The following is a 19,894-nucleotide window of genomic DNA, read 5'->3' as shown; positions in this document are numbered from 1 at the left end:
CAGAGTCAATACTCTCTGGAACTCTCCCGAGCCTTCAAACCAGTGAAGTAACTGGAATCGAGGCGCCCCTGGAAATTCACGCAGGATGGAGAGCTCATCTTTCAAGAATATAAGGTGAGATTGCTGTGAGGGCATTTCGGAGGTGATTAGTTGGGGAGGACTGTGGGGGTGCCATCACTTGAATCCACAAGTGGCTAAATCCATCTCTCCACTTGCAGGAGAATATTTCTACGGGTTAAGCAGACAAGATTAGGAGGGCAGATCCAGTCAGTCATCGCTGCACTACGCATCACATGGGTGGAGACCGCAGCTGTCTGGGTCCGACCGACACCCCTGTGGGAGCCAGGTGAGCGTAACAGTGGAGAAGAATCTGGACATGGACTGCCTGTAAGGGAAAAATGTATGTATGTCTGTGACTGAGTGTATATTGTTCGGGTGCATGCAAGAACAATAGAGTGCATGTTGCATGGATGTGCGGGTGAAAGAGATTGTGTTTATGTTGGGTTCACGAGTAAATGTATATTAATGCTGTATGAATGCATGTGCATGTCTGCTTGCATGTTTGCAAGGGGGTGGGCCTTTGATATAAGGAAGGAGAGGGGATTTGTGCAACGGCAATCAGTCTGATTATATTTTCTTACTGTGTCATGACATGCTACAGGTATGAAGGGTAAAACCAGCATGACGAGCTGGCTGCCATGCATACATTGGTCATCCAATCTGGACATTTTTATTACTCTGATATGGCATCTTTCATTGGGAATCAAGGTAAATCAAGCATGATATGTTGTTGGGTGTCTAGACTGGCCTACATTGGAGCAGCCAGTCTGGCTACATGTTCTTATTGTGGCATGGCATTTTTACTAGAATCAATGATAAATCCAACATAATCAGTGTCCTTTTGTGGCCATTCTAGCTCACATTGGTACAACCAGTCTGGACATATTTTCTCATGTGGTTGTATTGGCATACATTGGTGGAGAATGCATGAACATTTCTGGGCACAACCTCCATGAACAGGCATATATCGTGGGCAAAAGCATCATTAACATGAGTTGGAAACTGCTCCTGTGCAATCTTGGAGACTTGCATCTATTGGATTTGTTCATGTGTAACTATATGGCTTTTTATCCAATATTTCAAAGAATGGTTGGTTTAACATATACCCTTTTATTGCAGTATTTTGAAAATGTCCTTCGAGGACAAACCCCCCCATCCACCACCACCACCACACAAAACCCTCTTGGTTGGTTTGTGCTCCCTTACTGTACTTGGTTGCTTCTGCATATTCATGGGAAACATTTACACCCCACCAATGAAGATTACCCCTGCTAGCTGCACAGGGAGTATTAATTCTATTAAAGACTAGGAGGCGAGCATTATGCTTCAACTTCAATGTATTACTCTTCAGCAGTTTCAACAAAAACACAAGAATACTCTGAAAAATGTCCATAATAAACTTTTCTTTTCTGAAACTACAACTCCCAAGGTCTCTGTAGTCCAGTCCTGCACAGCGCAGCTATGACACACATCCTGTCCCTGGGCTCCTCCTCTCTTTTAAGTGCTCTGAACGGACTCAAATTTATAACCATGTCCCGCCAAGAGTGCGAAGACTCCAAACTCGTCAAATGGAGTGATGCTGCTCCCTCGGCTTCCCTTTTCTCAACTGAAGCTCTGATGCTGTCTCCCACTGCCCTCAGTTATTCTTCTGCTCTTCCCTTAAGGAACATACAATAAAGAGATTTAGGATGGCGTCCATATACTGTTGTAATCCACAAATATCACATTATAAACAATACATGATCGGGTGGGAATTTAATGCTTGCCTCCTAGTCTTTAATAGAATTAATACTCCCTGCGCTGCTAGCAGGGGTAATCTTTATTCTATGATAAGACTGGAGGTGAGCATTATACTTGTTCAATGCTTCCCCAACACTGTAACAGCTAGGCCTTCAGTCGGCTTGTAGTAAAACTCTTGACATGTATGATCACTAGCCCAATCAGCTGCTAGCATAATCTCTCTTATCTCTTTCCAGAAAGAAACATCCAGACAATCTCAAAGTGACCATTGCGGATTGCCAGCTGGAATACTAGAGGGTTCAAACATATAATTAAAGATACCCAGTCACTCGATAAATTACATTTGTGTGATATATTCATGCTCCAAGAGCTCTGGCTAGACTGCCCATTGTATATGGATGGATATCACATATACCAGGAATTAGCCAATAAAGGCACAAAGGGAAGACCATGTGGAGGCCTAATAATTGGAGTCAGCCAGAAGCTTGATTCCAACCAGATGACAATTAATCCCCAAAATAAGTATACTGGCTGCAGAAATTAAACAACAAGTAATGGGTTCACTGTGGAAACTCCTGGTGATAAATGTGTATGCTCCCTCAAGCTTGAACGAGCTAGAAGCTCTCAACGATGGAATTGAAAGCGCATTAATAACAACTAACACTAACCTAAAGGATGGTCATAGTAGGAGGAGACTTGAATGCAAGATGCTATGACACTAGAGAATGCGCTGAATATGAAAATGTAACGAAAAAGAGTACTATGATCCAAAAACTTGGGAATAAGAAGGGCCATGGATGGATAATGACCTTACGACAATGGGGCCTTTCAATGATGAATGGTAGGAATCGGGGTGATATACCCAGAGCTTATACTTGGAAGGGAAACAACAGCAAATCTACCCTCGACTGCATCTTTGGGAATAATGAATGCCTAGAAAGGGCACTAAGCTTGACAATAACTCCTATGAGAAATAGTAATCATAAGATGTTAATATAAACAATTAATAAACATCTACATGAGAATCACTTTAGTGGATGTAAAAATATTGTTGTTAACCATGCAGGAACAACTATTCGCTGGACAGGAGCCAATTTGGAAAAAATCAAAAATGAGAATGAAATATTCTGCAAAAACCTTTTGAGTGAAATAAAACATCTTACATTAGATGAAATCGAAAACAAGTTTCATGAATTGACTAAGAAAACAGGTGAAGACAAAATGAAACAAATGATGTTATGTAAGAAAAACCTTTATATATATATGACGTGGCTGTCTGCGACGCAAAACGAGAAATGAGAAAAAAACTACGAAAGATAAAGACCTTGGGGTTAAACCGCATGCAGTTCAATGAACAAAGAAAGCTAATAGTAGGCTGCTACCAACGTTAGCTGTGAGACTATAAATACTCTATACTAAATCAAAACTGGCAGTCAATGATCAAAACATTAGCCAGTAAAAACACAAAGAGTATATGGGTGAAATTAGCTATAGCCAAAGGAGACACGCACACACAAGCAGTGAATCCCATCCAAGGTAACACCTGGGTGATTTTTTTACAACAAAAACAAAATATCAGTTTGGAAGAGCATCTTATAAACAGCAATGAAAAATGTTGAGAATTTGAAAGCTGCGATCATAAAATTAAAAGACTCAAGAGCCCCGGGTCCCAACGGACTTGCGAATATCATATTCAAAGAAAATCCAAATTCATGGGCAGAGATACTGTGTGAACTGTTTAGCAAAGTCTGCACTTCCCAACAAATACCAAAAACTTGGACTCAGGCAATAATACTCCCGGTTTACAAGAAAGGGGCACAGGGGTTACCGGAAAACTACAGATTGCTGTCCATGCTCGATGCCTCTGGAAAACGATTCACTTCTTTGGTAGCCCAAAAGCTCCAAGAGTGGGCCAACAGTAAAGAGATACTACACTTTACACAAACAGGCTTCAGACCGGGGGGAGCAGGCACTACACACAATTTAAGGGTATTAGATTCATGTACTGGTGATACACGCCAACTGAGATGAACTACACTATACGTGATTTTTGTTGACTTTGCTGCCGCATTTGACAACATTGATCGTAAAGGACTATGGAACAAAATACAGAAGTGGGGATGCCCAAATTGGTTGATCACGATAGTAAAACAACTACAACAAGGTACACAAGCTCGAGTATGACTTGACATAGACGGCAGCACCACAGCCCCTATTGATATCAGATGCGGGGTCCTACAAGGATGCCCGATGGCTGTGCTTCTCTACAATCTGTACATGGCGGATCTACCAGACTGGCTCGCACCTGTTCACGGATGTTGCCCGAAACGAGGAGGGAAAGCTATACCATGCTTAATTTATGCTGACGATCTGGTGCTGATGAATTACACATACCTGGGGATCAAGGAAATGTTCACTTCTCTTATAAATATGCAAAAGAAAACAAACTAAGGATAAACATGGGAAAAACTAAAATTATGGCTTTCTCCACAAAAAAAGTCCCCCACCCAGATATGGTCACAGAAATAGGAACAATAGAAAATGTGTATTCTTACCCGTATCTTGGCCTAGACGTGAAAAATGATAGAGGTTACAAAAATATAACTGAAAATAAACAAATAAAAGCAAAAAAATTAACAGAGTTAATTGCAAAATTTGCAAGAGAAACGGCTGGGTTCTCAATAGAAGGAATTAAAATCCTTTATTAGCAATGCTTTAGCCCGATGATCTTATATGGACTGGAGGCACTAGCAATGGAAAAATTAGACTGGTTGGATGTTCTGGAAGGCCGGTTCTGGAGAAGACTTCTCAAATTGAGCCCAAGCACACCAATACAATACATTTGTCTTGAATTAGGACTAACTTCTTTAAAAAGTATGCTATGGATAAAGACTGGATCATTACATCTAAACATACAATCATCCCCCCTATGTAAATTATTGGGCTCATTAGACGACAGAACTAGAAGGAATGACGCATTCAAAAACATAAGTAATGGAGTATTTAATACAGTTAACTGGCACCCGTTGTATCATAAAAAGACTGCATACGTGATACTGAAACAAATATACACTAATAAGATCAAAGCTTGGGATTGGACTAAAAATTATGAATGTTTAGAACAACTAAAAACCCATATCTTTGTCTCTGGGATAGTGCATAAATATCTACAATCAGAAACCTATTTAAAAAGGTGCCCAAATCCAGCAGTCCGATACTTTGGTTTAAGGATGAGAATTAACCAACTTCCTCTATTAACTACGATGGGAGCACAACAAAAAATCCAGCATAAGGCACGAACATGTAGAATATGCAAGAATCCCAATACCTTGGAATCACCACAACATGTTTTATCACAGTGCCCTGAATTGAGTACCGAATCTATGATAAATCTAGGCCATTTGGTACACAACTACGATCATATTAAAAGTGATACCTTCTGGAGATATTGCCTGAATACTGACTTGCAGACAGTCCACATAAGCCTATATCAATTGTTGAAGTGTATTAATAAAAAGCTTGAAAATGAGTAGGTCGTCAAAAATGGGATGAGTAAGAATACTAGTTGAAAATAGAAAGTCAGCATAATATAAAATGAACTCTAAAGAGAAAGATTATAGAATTTTAATATCAGAGTACTGGAATTGACATAACCAGCGATGAAGCTTTTGTAATGACACGTATGCATGTAAAAGTGAGTTTAGATATAAGAATGTTTAGAAATGTATTTTTGGTTTTTAAGATAAAAGGTGAACAAGTTTATGCAATTAGTATTTTCTTGGAATTGTACACTTATGTAATTGCTTGTAAATCACAATTTTATGTAATTTTAACAAAACATTTTTGTTAAGTTTTCTTAAAACTAAAACAAATAAAAATGAAATGAAATGAAATAATCTCTCTTAAGGATACTCCCGTAGTAAAGGCTCTGGTAGCCATTGTGCCTCTTACAAAATGCGACCCATACATTCCCAAATCAATACCTGCTGCCTGCATTACTTCTTTATGTTTGTTTGTTTGTTTATTTATTTGGTATGGCGCATAAAAGCCAGAGGTAACAGGGCGCAACAGAGAACAGGAAGATAAGATTACATAAAAGCTTAGCTGCATGATAGGGCACATATGAGTATAAAGCATAGCATTACATTACGTAGAATCTGGTCAGAGGACATATTCACATATATACATACAGTTAATTGCAATTCGGTAGGTCAGCTAAGGGATGTAAATATATACAGTCAGGTTGGCTATAGTTTGTTAGTGTGAGAGGGCACAGATCAGTTGTGGGGATCATTGGATCGTAACCAGGTGAGTGTGTTTCGCCTAAAGCTGTAGTAGGAATGGTCTGTTCTGATGTTGCGTGGAAGGGCGTTCCAATGTTTTCCAATTTTGGGCTGCCATGACAGGGAAGCTACTGCCTTCCATTTTCTTTTGTCTGAATTTGGGTACCTGCAGGCAGTAAGAATTAATCATTCTGGTGGGGTGGGTGGAAGTTTATTTTACTATTCTGGCTGCGAGATAGGGGGGGCTGCATTGTTTATGCATTTGAAAGTGAGTGATGCCGTTTTGAGTGAGATGCGGTCACAGATTTTGAGACATTTATGTTCTCTTCTTTTGTTAGAGATGTGTCCCTTGGATGGAAAGTTAAGGGCTGTTCAGAGTGCATTGTTTTGCAGAGTTTGGAGTTTGTCGGTTATATATTTTTGGCTCCTAGGTACATGGCATTACAATAATCAAGTCTGAAGAGTATTAGGGCATTAGCGATGATGATGCAGCTAGCTTGGGAGAGGAATGCTCTACTTGCCCTGATTAGCTTGCACATGTAGGCAGTAGAGGATGCTAATGAGTTTACTTGTTTTTTTAGTGACAAGGCTGAATCTACATGAAAGCCTAAGGTTTTCACTGTTTAGGCAACTGTGATGGTGTTGCCATCGATGTTGAAAGCCTTGTAGTTGGGGCTGAGTATTTTTAGATTGGCCTGAGGAGCAGGATTTCGGTTTTCTCGTCGGTCAGGCATAAGCCGTGTGTGGCCATCCATGCCTGAATGATGAGATATATGTTGTGTACCAAGGCCGTATCTCAGTCGAAGTTGCCTGAAAGGGGTATGAGTATCTGGGTGTCATCTGCATAATTAGTTTATGCGACACCCAGTCTGTGGAACTTGTCAAATAAGGGTTTGCTAAAGATGTTGTAGAGGGTTGGGGAGACGCAGGAGCCTGGGGTACACCGCAGGTTATTTTGATGGGGTCTGCTGAGGCTAGTGATGAGAAGAATCTCCTAGTTCGATTGTCCAAGAACAATTGGATCCAGGCTATGGTCTCTTTCTTAAAGTGGGCAGCCGAGGCCAGGTGTTCGCATAGGATTGTGTGATCCACCAGGTCGAAGTCTGCCGACAGGTCGAGGAGGAGTAGCATAGAGGTGTTTCCTTTGTCGTTAATCTCATTGATTTGGGTTTTAAGATTGTTTAGGGCAGTCTCAGTACCGTGCTGTGGTCTGAAACCGGATTGGCGGCACCTAGTAGTTTGTGAGTTTCTAACCCATCTCGCGATGGTGGACGTTGCTACCACCTGAAAAGGCTTCCTACGCGCAATTAGCAATTGGGTGGTACCGGCTGCTCTGCAGTTTGCTGTCCTATTTTCATATTCTATAATGGATCTCGCTACTCACCATTATGGGTTACTCGGCAAATAAGGATAATGGACCGTATTGGTCCCAGTCTTAGTCCTTTTGACTATGGAGTAAGTCACTCCTTCTGGTCCAAAAGATCTCCTTTTAATCCCCAGCACCTTGACCTCTGACACATGCTTACATGATATTAGGCACAACAGCATCGCTAGTTTACCAGATAACTGTTTCAGTGACAGATATCTATCTGTTGGCCAGCCCTCCACTAAGCGCAGCACTACTGTTACATCCCATACCGTATTATATCTAGGCTCTGGTGACACCTTATACCTAGCTCCTCTAATGAGCCTCACTACTGCTGGATGTTCCCCTGCTGGGACTCAATCAATTGGCATTTGCCCTGCTGAAATCGCAGATCTATAAACACCTATGTGTTAAGAAATTCAGAATCGTCACTACAGGGGCCGAAATGGGATGAATCTTTCTCCCTTTACACCAGTTTGACCATTTGGCCCAAGCCGCATCAGAGCTCCTCCTAGTGGATGGATCCCAGGATTCTGCGATGAGCGCTGCAGCCTGGACCAAAATACCTGGCAGCGCCCAGCGTCTCCTGATATCCTGCACGTGATGAATGGGAGAGTCCCTTTCACTCTCAGAGGATGACAGGACCAAACTGGGTCCCTGATCAATCTGTCTCCTTCCGGATGGACCAGAGGCCAATCGCTTTTAGCTCCATTAGCGTCAGAAACCACACTTGTTACTTCCACAGTGGCACTACTAAAATGAATTCCGCTCACTCCCTCCGAGACTTCGCTAGTACTCTGCTCAGCGTCACCAAGGGGGGAAATGTAAAGTGTGGACCTCCCGACCATTCCTGTAGGAACGCATCCGTACCTTGCGCCTCCGGTTCTAACCGCCAGCTGAAGTAATGTGCTGTCGGGACATTGAGCAGGGATACAAAGAGGTCTATGCGTACTGGACCCCACCTCATATTCAGAGTCTGAAATACTGCTGGATCCAGTCTCCAGTCGCTGGAGTCCATCAGGTATCATGAATTCCAGTCTGCAGCTACATTCAGCGCTTCAGGCAGGTATTCTGCTGTCACTGTTGTTCCTCACTGGAGGCAAAAGTGCCAAAAATCTTTTGCTAGCTCCGCTAACAACTTGGACTTTGTTTCTCCTAGGTGATTTATGTAACGGACTGTTGTCTATCTTTAGCAGAACGCACAACTTCACCTTCCCTCTTTTGAATGCTTTGATCGCAAACGATCCAGGCAGTTTGTGTCCAGGCGAAGTTCCTCTTTGCTCCATTTTCCTCATGTTTCCAGATCTCTGCATCTCGCCCCTCAACCTATGCGGCTGGTGGCTGACTTTATTACTAGGTCTGGGCGATCTCCGAAGATGGCAAGCCCATTCCAGGCATCCATATTCTTCAACCACCACTCCAGTTCCATGATGGACTCCTGATCTAAAGGTGCTTGCTGTTGATACTGTAATCCTTGCTGCAAGTGTTTTATCTTCAGTCTCTGCAGTGCTCGGTAGTGCAAAGGGCCTGGGAATATAGCCTGAATGGAAGCTGCTAATAACCCCACTATCCTCGCTAGGACTCTGAGAGAAATCAATCACTTGCCCAGGCAGGCTCTGATTTCCCTTTTGATATCTCTTATCTTTCGGGCCGCTAGCTCTAATGTTGCCTTCCTGGTGTTGAGGACAAATCCCAGGAAATTCAGTCTCTGTGCTGGCATGGTATCTGACTTCTCCACGTTCACTAGAAAACCCAGCGACAATAGTGGCTCCTGCACCCACACTGTCTGATACATTAGTGCGTGTCGGTCTTCTGCCATGAGTAACAGGTGGTCTAGATATGTAATCACCCTGATACCCTTCTTTCAAATCGCTGCTGCTACTGGCTTCATCAGTTTGGGAAAACGCCATGGAGCTGATGCAAGCCCAAATAGCATCGTCTTAAACTTACAGAGCTGCTTGTTCCAGTGAAAATCTGGGAACGTCCTGCAATTCTCTTGCACCGGTACCGTTAGGTAGGTGTCTTTCGGGTCTAGTCTCGTCAGCCAGTCTCTGGCCCTCATTAGGACCCTGGCGGAGAGGGGTTTACGCCAGCGTAATGCATGGCGTACCTCTCCGCCAGACTACGACATTCCGTAGCGCCATGGAGATTTTTACGCCTGCTTTTTGCAGGCGGAAAAATCCATGGCGCTACGGGACTTGTTGTTAATTACGCCACCGTAATTTACGGTGGCGTAATTAACGCCTTCCCCACTCCCATTATACCCTATGGGGCAAAAATGGGAATGGGGAAGGGTAAATGGGGTTTGGGGACTTACCGCCCCGCCAACCTCGGAATGGGGCGGTAAGTCCGCCAACCCCCATGGCGGTATTGGCAGCTCTGCGCCATGGTCCATGGTGCAAATTGCACCATGGACCTCCGCCAGGGTCCTAATGAGGGCCTCTATCTTTCAGGGAGTCTCTGAGCTGATGGAACCCCCTCCATTTTGAAATGGCAGTACACAATCAAGCTGTTTAATTCTTTAAAATTTATAACCGGCCGCACTTTCTCCTTCCTGTGCACTAGAAAAATATTTCTCACAAATCTGGGGAATATTATGCACTTCTCTAGGGCATCTTTCTGTGCTAGTAAATTCAGCTTGTGATCTAAACATTGTCGCTCTGCTAGTTAAAAGCGCTGCTGGTGTGGCCAATCTATCTGTACGGGCAGCTGCATGAACTCCAGCTGCAGACCTCTGATGGTTTGCAAAATCCAAGCATTGCTGGAAAGCGCACGCCAATTTCCCCAAAACATATTTGTTCTTCCCCCCACAGGAGGATAATTTGTTTCTCTCACCTGGTGTAAAGCTTTGTCCGCGACCAGCTCCTCTTCCTCTGCGCCCTATAGGGAAATGCCCCCTGGCTGGGAAGAAGGTGTCTTGCTGTTTGTTTTCCCAGTTTTGGGCTCTAGGATTAGAGGGCCTTCTTCCTCCCTGCGATCGGCCGGCCACACAACGCCTGAAGCAGCCGGTCCTGGCAAAAACTCTGTTTTGGAAACACTTTCCGTGTGGAGACTTGCACCTTCTCCAGGGATGTGTAAGTGCCGATGAATTGGCCCATCTCCTTTCCAAAAGTCTCTCCGAATAGCAGGCCCTGCGCCCCTTCTCCGGCTTCATGTTATCAGCTTCGGATCAATCTTTAGCACCAGACCTCTCCTTCTCTCTGAAGAAATGGCGCACTTTGTTTTGCCCAAAAGGCAGACCACTCTTTGTGCCAAGCTTGCTAGTGCGTCGGGGTCCACCTCTTCCCCATGTATCCTTAGCTCTTTCTGCTAAGTCCATTATTTTGGCAAGAAAGAGGTCCTGTCAAATCCAGCACCTTCTCTTGACAGCTTCTCCACGATCTGTCAATTCCTTTCCGCTGATCTTTTCTGGTCTTAGACATGAAGGTCAACATCTTAGGATCCAGCTCAGGGGTCTCTGCCACCTTCCTTGGCAGACCTGGGCGTAGGAATTCTGTGTGCAGGCTTTCCCTCACCTCTTTGTCGAGAGCTTTACGCAATCTCATGGTCATATATTGCGTGACCCTGGGGGAGGGCTGCCAGTCTGACGACCTCGGTTTCCGGATACTGGGCCTCATTACAACTCAGGCGTTAAGGGTTAACGCCGTCGTTAACCCTTAACGCCTGATTCCAATTTTAACGGCTGCTTTTAGCAGGCGTTAAAATCCATGGCGCTAAACCGCCTTGGTGCTAATTACGGCACCGTAATTTACGGTGCCGTAATTAGCGTCTTCCCCACTCCCATTATGCCCTATGGGGCAAAAATGGGAATGGGGAAGGGTAAATGGGAAATGGGGATTTACCGCCCCACTCACCTTGGAATGGGGCGGTAAATCCACCATCCACCATGGTGTAAACATAGTTTACACCATGGTGGTAAAGTTGGTGTACTTACCGCCTGGGTCGTAATGACCCCAACTGTCTGGGCTAAACATGTCCACAGTGTCCTCATGGTCTTCCTCTAGGTGTTTCTCTTTGCGGGTTCTCTTCCCCCGCTGGGTTTCTCCCATTCTTCCTCTTCTATCTCCTATCCTTCATGAGAGGACAGGTCACCCTCTGTCGGCTCCTTTTCCTAGCCCGAGTCATCCTCTCCTGTATTATCTTCCCCTGGAGCAGGGGTTGTGAGGATTGGCACTGTCTGATGTTCCAGGAAAGCTTCTTTAAGCTTAGCAAATGTGTCGGCTGCCTCAGGGGTCTTCTGTTTCACCCTGTATGTTGAGTACGGGGGTAGTAAGAGGTTTTTCTCTTTCGAGTCTGTGTACTCCACTTCGACCCTGTCTTCAAGGGTTCCATGGGCATGCTTCTGGTCTCCTTACTGCTTTCCTGAGGCTGATTATGCATTGTCTCTAGAGATTCCAGCCTCTCCTGCAGGTGTCTCACCCCCTGTGCCACTGCATCGACCAGCAAGCTTCCCAGCACATCCTTTGAGCTGGCAGCGAGATCTAGAGGCAGTTCGTCTCGCTCCACTCAAATTCCGACATCATTTTCAAAAAGTTCTGTGTGCCTGGTACCTGAGGCAGGTGTCTTTTGCACGCCCACGTGATGCTTCTTAATAAGTTATTTTATATATATATATCTTCAAAGCACTGATAACGTCAGGTAGGGTGAGTAACACTCTTCACATTTCCAAAATTAACAAGGTCCGAACAGCAAAGTCGAAATAAAATATAGTCTTTATTGATGCCTTGCAAAGTGGCAAAAAGGTTAAAAAGCCATTAAAATAAGGCTCTCCCGAAGTGCAAATTGTCAGTGCGCGTTAAGAACATTGACGCATTTCGCGGCTTGCCTCGTCGCTTGATCATATTTATATATTTTTATAGCATTTTATTTTGTCAGTGGCTTGCACCAGGCCGTCTCTTAAACTTGCTTGCCTCTGTAATGGGCTGTTTGCGCCCAATCAGCCACTCACTGGTGTCTGTGTGGCATTCAGCAGGTTAACTGAGCCTGAATCAGAGGGAAAGGAAGATCTTCCCTTCGAGAGATATTGACCCGCTTTACAGCTGCTTTACAGCTTGATAGGAATGCCTCATTTGTGGCGTGTATTCTTCAAATATTTCTCTTTTTAATAGTTTTACAATAGATAGATGGCACCGCCGGGCCTAGCGTCTGCTCTTCTCTTCTCTTCCGTTGCTTTCAAATGTGATGCGGATATGCGCTCCGGCTCGGCCTCACCCAGGATGGGAGCCAAATCACTCTGACACTCTCTCTCTGCCCTTGCGAAGGTGGGACGAGGAGAGCGAGGCCGTCTGATCGGTTCCGTGAGTCCGAGCTAAACCCCTGACATGCCTGTAATACAGCACAGGGCCACCTGCCTCGCAGCACCGATGCAGTACTTATTCCTTTGTGGTCGGGTGCGCTCGCACATTTGTAATGCTTAATATGCTTGCTATGTGCCAGCATAGCTTTCAGCTCTAACATATATTTACGAATAAATATAGAATCATGCATTTATGCTCCCTACATAACGTTCCCACGTGTAATTCCTCTCCTATCTACACATAAATAATGAAACGACTGCATTATACAGAGAGGTGCTAAAATGGTACTTATCTGCTGAAGAGCAGTAAAAGAAGTGGAGGAGCCCAGGGACAGGATGTGTGTCATAGCTGTGCTGTGCAGGACTGGACTACAGAGACCTTGGGAGTTGTTATTATGGACACTTTTCAGAGTTTTCTTGTGTTTTTGTTGAAACTGCTGAAGAGTAATAAATTGAAGTTGAAGCATAATTCTCGCATCCAGTCTTTTCATAGAATTCTAAAATTCACAAGCTGCCTTTGATAATTATTTTAGTTTTGGCTATTAGATGGCTCTTAAGCATCGCCTACGTGGCGAAGATATTGTAGCAGAGAATAAAAAGAAAGAGATGACATGTAATACGGGGCATGTCATGCGAGGAGCGGCATATATAGAGTGAACTAAACTCTTGCACATTTAGAGCTACCCTTCACCTTTGCATGGACAAAAAAAATCCCTCGAGGCCATCTTCTATCATCCCCTCAAAATGGCCTGTATGTGAAAATGGTACAGGATCACAATTACAGCACCAACTTTCTTAAAGTAATTCATAGAATTTAGCGCACAAGTGGCGCACGCGGCTGGTGCACAGAGTGTGTGTGCGACAGTCTGTGCCAGCCGCGTGTGCCAAAACCCATTTTAGAGCACAGCATATTCATGGATTTCAACATCCATAACCAGCCGTGGCGTAGAGTGGTGCAGCGACCCTTCAGCAGTGCCGGTTACGCCCCGAACACTGCCCCGTACGCCAAAAACATCGCACAAATCCCCTACATGTCACAAAGGCCAGTGTCCCAGGATAGAGCCCCCCAACCATGAAAACACGTGTAAAACTCCCTGTGCACTCCTCGGAATACGCGTACCCCGCTCGCGCTTGCGAAAACGCATGTAAAAGTCCATGCGCACCCCCGTAATGTACGTACCCCGCTCGCGCTAGCGGAAATGCATGGAAAAGTCCACGCGCACCCCCGGAATACACGTAGGCCAGCAAAATAGTGTGTGAAAGTCCACGTGCACCCCCCGGAATACACATACACCGCTCGCGCTAGCAAAAATGCATGTAAAAGTCCACGCGCACCCCTGGAATACATGTAAGCTATCAAAATCATGTGTGAAAGTCCACACGCACCACTGGAATACACGTACCCCGCTCGCGCTAGAAAAAATGCATGTAAAAGTCTGCGCGCAACCTTGGAATACACATAGGCCAGCAAAATTGCATGTGAAAATCCACGCGCACCCCCGGAATACACGTACCACTCTCGTGCTAGCGAAAATGCGTGTAAAAGTCCACACGCACCTCCGGAATACATGTAGGCCAGCGAAATCGCGTGTGAAAGTCCACGCGCACCCCCGAATACACGTACGCCGCTCGTGCTAGCAAAAACACATGTAAAAGTCCACGCACACCCCGGGAATACACGTACCACACTTGCGCTAGCGAAAATGCATGTAAAAGTCCACGCGCACCCCTGGAATACACGTAGGCCAGCAAAATCACGTGTGAAAGTCCATGCGCACCCCTGGAATACACGTACCCCGCTCGCGCTAGCAGAAACGCATGTAGCGAAATCGCGTGTGAAAGTCCACGTGCTCCCCCGGAATACATGTACCCCGCTTGCGCTAGCGAAAACGAATGTAAAAGTCCACACGCACCCCCAGAATACAAGTAGGCCAGCGAAATTGCGTGTAAAAGTCCACGCGTACCCCCGGAATACACGTACGCCGCTCGCGCTAGCAAAAACACATGTAAAAGTCCACGCGCAGCCCGGGAATACACGTAGGCCAGCAAAATCACATTTGAAAGTCCACGTGCACCCCCGGAATACACGTACCCCGCTCGCACTAGCAAAAACGCATGTAAAAGTCTGCGCGCAACCTCGGAATACACATAGGCCAGCAAAATAACGTGTGAAAGTCCACGCGCACCCCCAGAATACATGTACCACTCTCGTGCTAGCGAAAACACATGTAAAAGTCCACATGCAGCCCGGGAATACACGTAGGCCAGCAAAATCACATTTGAAAGTCCATGCACACCCCGGGAATACACGTACCACACTCGCGCTAGCGAAAATGCATGTAAAAGTCCACGCGCACCCCTGGAATACACGTAGGCCAGCAAAATCACGTGTGAAAGTCCATGCGCACCCCTGGAATACATGTACCCCGCTCGCGCTAGCAGAAACACATGTAGCGAAATCGCGTGTGAAAGTCCATGCGCACCCCCGGAATACACGTACCCCGCTCATGCTGGCGAAAACATGTGTAGAAGTCCAAACGCACCTCCGGAATACACGTAGGCCAGCAGAATCGCGTGTGAAAGTCCACACGCACCCCCGGAATACATGTGATTTGGCAGTGTGTGCCCTCCCGGGTGTGCTCCCCCCTCCCCATGCCCTGCAGGCAGCCCACACCACAGGAGACCACCCCACACCCCTGGGCATGCCCCGCAGGCAGCCCATCACCCCTGGGCATGCCCCGCAGGCATCCCATCACCCCTGAGCATGCCCCGCAGGCCCCAACACATGTCCCGAACCCCCCCACCCACCTCCATTGACAGGCACCTGCCAGCAGGCCCCGACTCATGTCCCCCTACCCCCCCACTCACCCCGATTGATTGGCACCTGCCAGCAGACCCCGACATATGTCGATCCAACCCCCCCACCCAGCCGCATTGACGGGCACCTGCCAGCAGGCCCCGACTCATGTCCCCCCAAACGCCACCCACCCCCATTGACGGGCACCTATCAGGCCCCGGCTCATGTCCCCCAACCCACCCCCATTGACAGACACCTGTCAGCAGGCCCAGACACATGTCCCCACAACCCCCACCAACCCCCATTGACCAGCACCTGCCAGCAGGCCCTGACTCATGTCCACCCAATCCTTCCACCCACCTCCATTGACAGGCACCTGCCAGCAGGCCCCAACACATGTTCCCCACCCCCCACCGACCCACATTGACAGGCACCTGCCAGCAGGCCCCGACTCATGTCCTCCACCCAACACGTCATCACAATCCAGACCCATGGCCCTTATGTGCACCCAAATCCCACCCCACGCCACCCCAGTCCAAACACCCAACCAAGCATTCCATCCACTCCACATTGAAAACCCCATGTCATGACAGATCCCAAACAACCAGTACGGCCATGAATACATGTCCGTCTGACCCACACAATGGCAACACATGACTGAGAAAACCCACATTGTGACATGCACAAAACCAATGAGAGAAGACCATGCAAATGAATTAAAAAATAAAAATGTATTCTATACAAAACGGAATAATGAAATGAAATCACACAAGAAAAAAAGAAATAAACAAAAGTCTGGATGTCCAAAATAAAGGCAAAAAAATGAATGAATAAATCAATGAAATCCAAAGTAAAATGGCTGCAAAGTGTCCGTCCATAAACCAAAGTTCGAAAAAAAGAAAACCATTCCTCCATGGTAAAAATAATACAGTAAAATCTGGTCCATAATTATGTACAAATATAAAATCAAGGGTCCATGAGCCCGAAAATCCAAATAAAACCGAACAAAAAACCTACCTAACAAACAACTATTTACATAAAGGCGGGGCATAGTCCATGCGCCCCAAAGAAAAATAACAAAGAAAGGAAACCTACACCTACTAAACTATTTATAAAGGTGGCGGGTCAGTTCCACGGCTCATTTAGTGATGATCCGGGCCAGGGCATCATCGAACTCCATGTCAATGTTCCGGAGGCGGGCCTGTTCGCTGGCCTCAAGGATTTTGCCATGGAATCCCTCAACTCCCTGCAAGTTTCCTCGAGGCCCTCCGCCTGCCTCAAAGCCCGGTGCATGGAGTTCTCCGCCCTGACCATCCTGAGCAGTGCCCTGTCCGCCCGCCGCCTCTCTGCATCTATTTGCCGGCCCAACCGCTGCCACACGGAAGACACTCCCACTCCGGGGTCCTCCTGTCCCTCGGCCGATGCCTGCCCCTGGGGTGTTGATGGCCCCGAGCCATGATGCCTCCCACACTGAGCCTGCCGCTGCCTCCGACACAACTGCCTCTGCCACCACAATGGCATCTGGGCTGATGGAATGCCCCGGTGCCATCGTGCATGTTTCCTGCCCGATATTGCCGGCACATACTCCATCCGCTGAGGTCCAGATGGTGGGGTGGCCACCCCTGCTGGACCGCCGACTCCTGACTGTGGCAGGGATGGGCTCTCCACCAGGCTGGCAGCGTTGGTTGGGCAGATCCACTGGGAGCCCTGGTGGCATTTGGGCTGGAAGACGGCACGGAGAACTACTCATGTATGATGTGCAGAGAGGAGGAGAGGGCCGCAAGACTGGCCGACACATGGAGGAAACCCCCGACCCCGACCACGGTCCCTCCCAACTGGACCACGTTGGCACACAGATCCCGAGCTCCTTGCTGTTGGCTGTACGTGATCCAACAAACCCCATGCTTTGTTCCTGAACTGACATAGAAGATCAGACATATGCGCTAAGCAAAGTTTTGTCTTCCTGAACTTTGCCGACAGGTTCCCTCTCCTTTGCGCCATTGGAAGATGACTCTTTCCACCCACCTCTGTATGTCCAGGGAGACCAGGTCAAGGCCCTTGAAGAAGGCTCTTTATGCCGAAACGTCATGGGACACTAGACCATCCGGGCAAGCCATCCCTGTCCCAACACACCATCTGATCTACATCTAGACGTAGACCAAAGACTTGGTTACCTCCCAAATATCCAGCACACCTTGGAAACAACCACTAGGATGTACTTGTGAAGACTAGCTTCAGCTCACTGTTCTCAATTTCACTTTCTAATTATTATGTGATCAGAATTGCTGGGGATCTGTTCCACATTTATGTATATGTATTGGCAAGCCTATGGCCATGTGTGAATAATTTGAATTGAGTTCTTTGTTTGATTTTTTTGCTTTTTTGTTCTCTTGTTTTTCAATATGTCTGCCAAATGTTAGTCAGGGGTTGTTCAAAAAAACTATTAAATACCATGGGAAACTGAACCCATGTCGATTTGACATCAGCTAAATAAACAAGCTAATACTGTCATTCACTTTTTTGTTCATATTTTTGTTAATTATAAGTATACAGTTTCTTTGATACTTAGCATGTTAAATGACACAATCTTTGCAGTTAATGTAAATGCAGAGTATTATTCATTTGAATTTTTGTGGCAGGGCGCCACCCCCATGTTCCAATTGCTTGTAACTCTGAAGTCCTTCCACACTACTTGAGCAGTCCCTTCTGTTATATACACACCATAATAAACCATACATATTGCGATACTAATTGAGTATATTGGGAATCGTCCATTTTTAGAAAATCATTGAGTATATATTAATATCATACATTGCTTCGTGTAGTCTGTAATATCCAATAATCCTTGATCCTCGCTTGGTGATCAGAAGCTTAAACATTCAATTCATGGCTCTGCGTGCAATCCGGGATGGGTGAGGGTCACCTTATTTCATTATATACAATCAATCTCATGGCATACAACAACAGAAGTGAATTTATAGTCCCTTCAGAGGGATTAGCTGTATGGGTGAAACAGGGTGGCACACGGGCAATGTCTGCATGTCTGGCACTTCAATCGCAGAACAGGGTTGGGGGTTATCCACAGCATATGTCATAAATGTGGGGTTTGCGAGGGGACAGAACATGTTTTATGGAGATAGCTTGTTTTTCTCAAACCCCAGCTTCGGTCCGGTCATCTGTTGGTCAATGATGGACTGCGGAAGGTGAAAGATACAGTGTTTGTCATGTAACTTGTTCACGCCTAGTCTCCCGTGAGAACAGGACTGCAGCAGGGACGCCGAGGGGAGGAGGGTGAGGGAAGTGCCTGGCTCGCTGTGCGCGACCAGGAGGGGAGAGCTGCAGCCCTGCAGAATGCTTGTGTTTGCGAGGCCTAAGTTATTAGGTTCAAAATGGAGTCTGAGCGTGCCATAAAATGGAGTCTGGTACCATGCTGCTGGCTGAGTGTTGCAGCCACATTTGTCGACACGCAGCCACCCTGCATCCCTGGCCACAGGCGCAGTGGTGGGTGCTGGACGAGTCATCGTCTGCACGTCGGGGAGAATGAAGGGGAGGGGGGCCTTGAAGACCCTTCCTTTCATACATTCCCCCCTTCATTGCTTAAGTAACGAATACTGTAGTTCACCCAACCTTTTTCATACTTCCTCTGCAGCCACCGCTTCGTTCCATGCAGGTGTTCCCTTTTGTGGTATCCAGGCCCTGCACACTCCCCGGAGGCTCTGCCCAGCTTTAGCATATTAATCAGAAGTACATGTCATATATATACACCCCCATCTCACTCCAAGTCCACCCATACTTCCCTATACCACTCTAGTGTACGGGTTCCTTTATTTTAGTGTGTTATAATCTGTCTACTATGTACCCATCATAGTACAGTGGTACCATTCTATATTTAGGCTCCGTGTCCTCTCCTGTTTGTACCTGTGCCTCATGTGTCATCTGCATCACTCCCTTAGCGTTGCCCATTGTCACCATCATCATGGCACTGTTGGGTACTGAGTCTGCGCAGCACCGAAGACCCAGCTGGCACACACAAAAAATCAGGAACAAAAAAAGATGGTGTGTACCACTAGTTTGAAGGCCAACCTGAGCCGGGAAGGTACCCATTAAAAAATGTCATCGAACCACAAGCTGTGCTGCACCCCTCCTTCTTCCTTCATCCGTTCACCAAGGTTGTGCACGGCTGCAATAACGTGCAAAAGAGTTCCATTGTCCGCATCTGCAGAAGGTACGAAAATGCAACACGCACTCCTGATTTTTTGGCAAACACCTCCATCCATGGCCATAAACAGGTCTAGGACGTACCTGTTCTGCATCGTCATTAGTCCTAGGGCCCTTAGCTCCACCTTTATTAC

Source organism: Ambystoma mexicanum, chromosome 4q (genome assembly GCF_040938575.1).
Source record: "Ambystoma mexicanum isolate Mex_15411 chromosome 4q, UKY_AmexF1_1, whole genome shotgun sequence".
Classification (NCBI taxonomy): Eukaryota; Metazoa; Chordata; class Amphibia; order Caudata; family Ambystomatidae; genus Ambystoma; species Ambystoma mexicanum.
The sequence above is the reverse complement of the archived record's forward strand: the minus strand, read 5'-3'. Positions refer to the sequence as shown.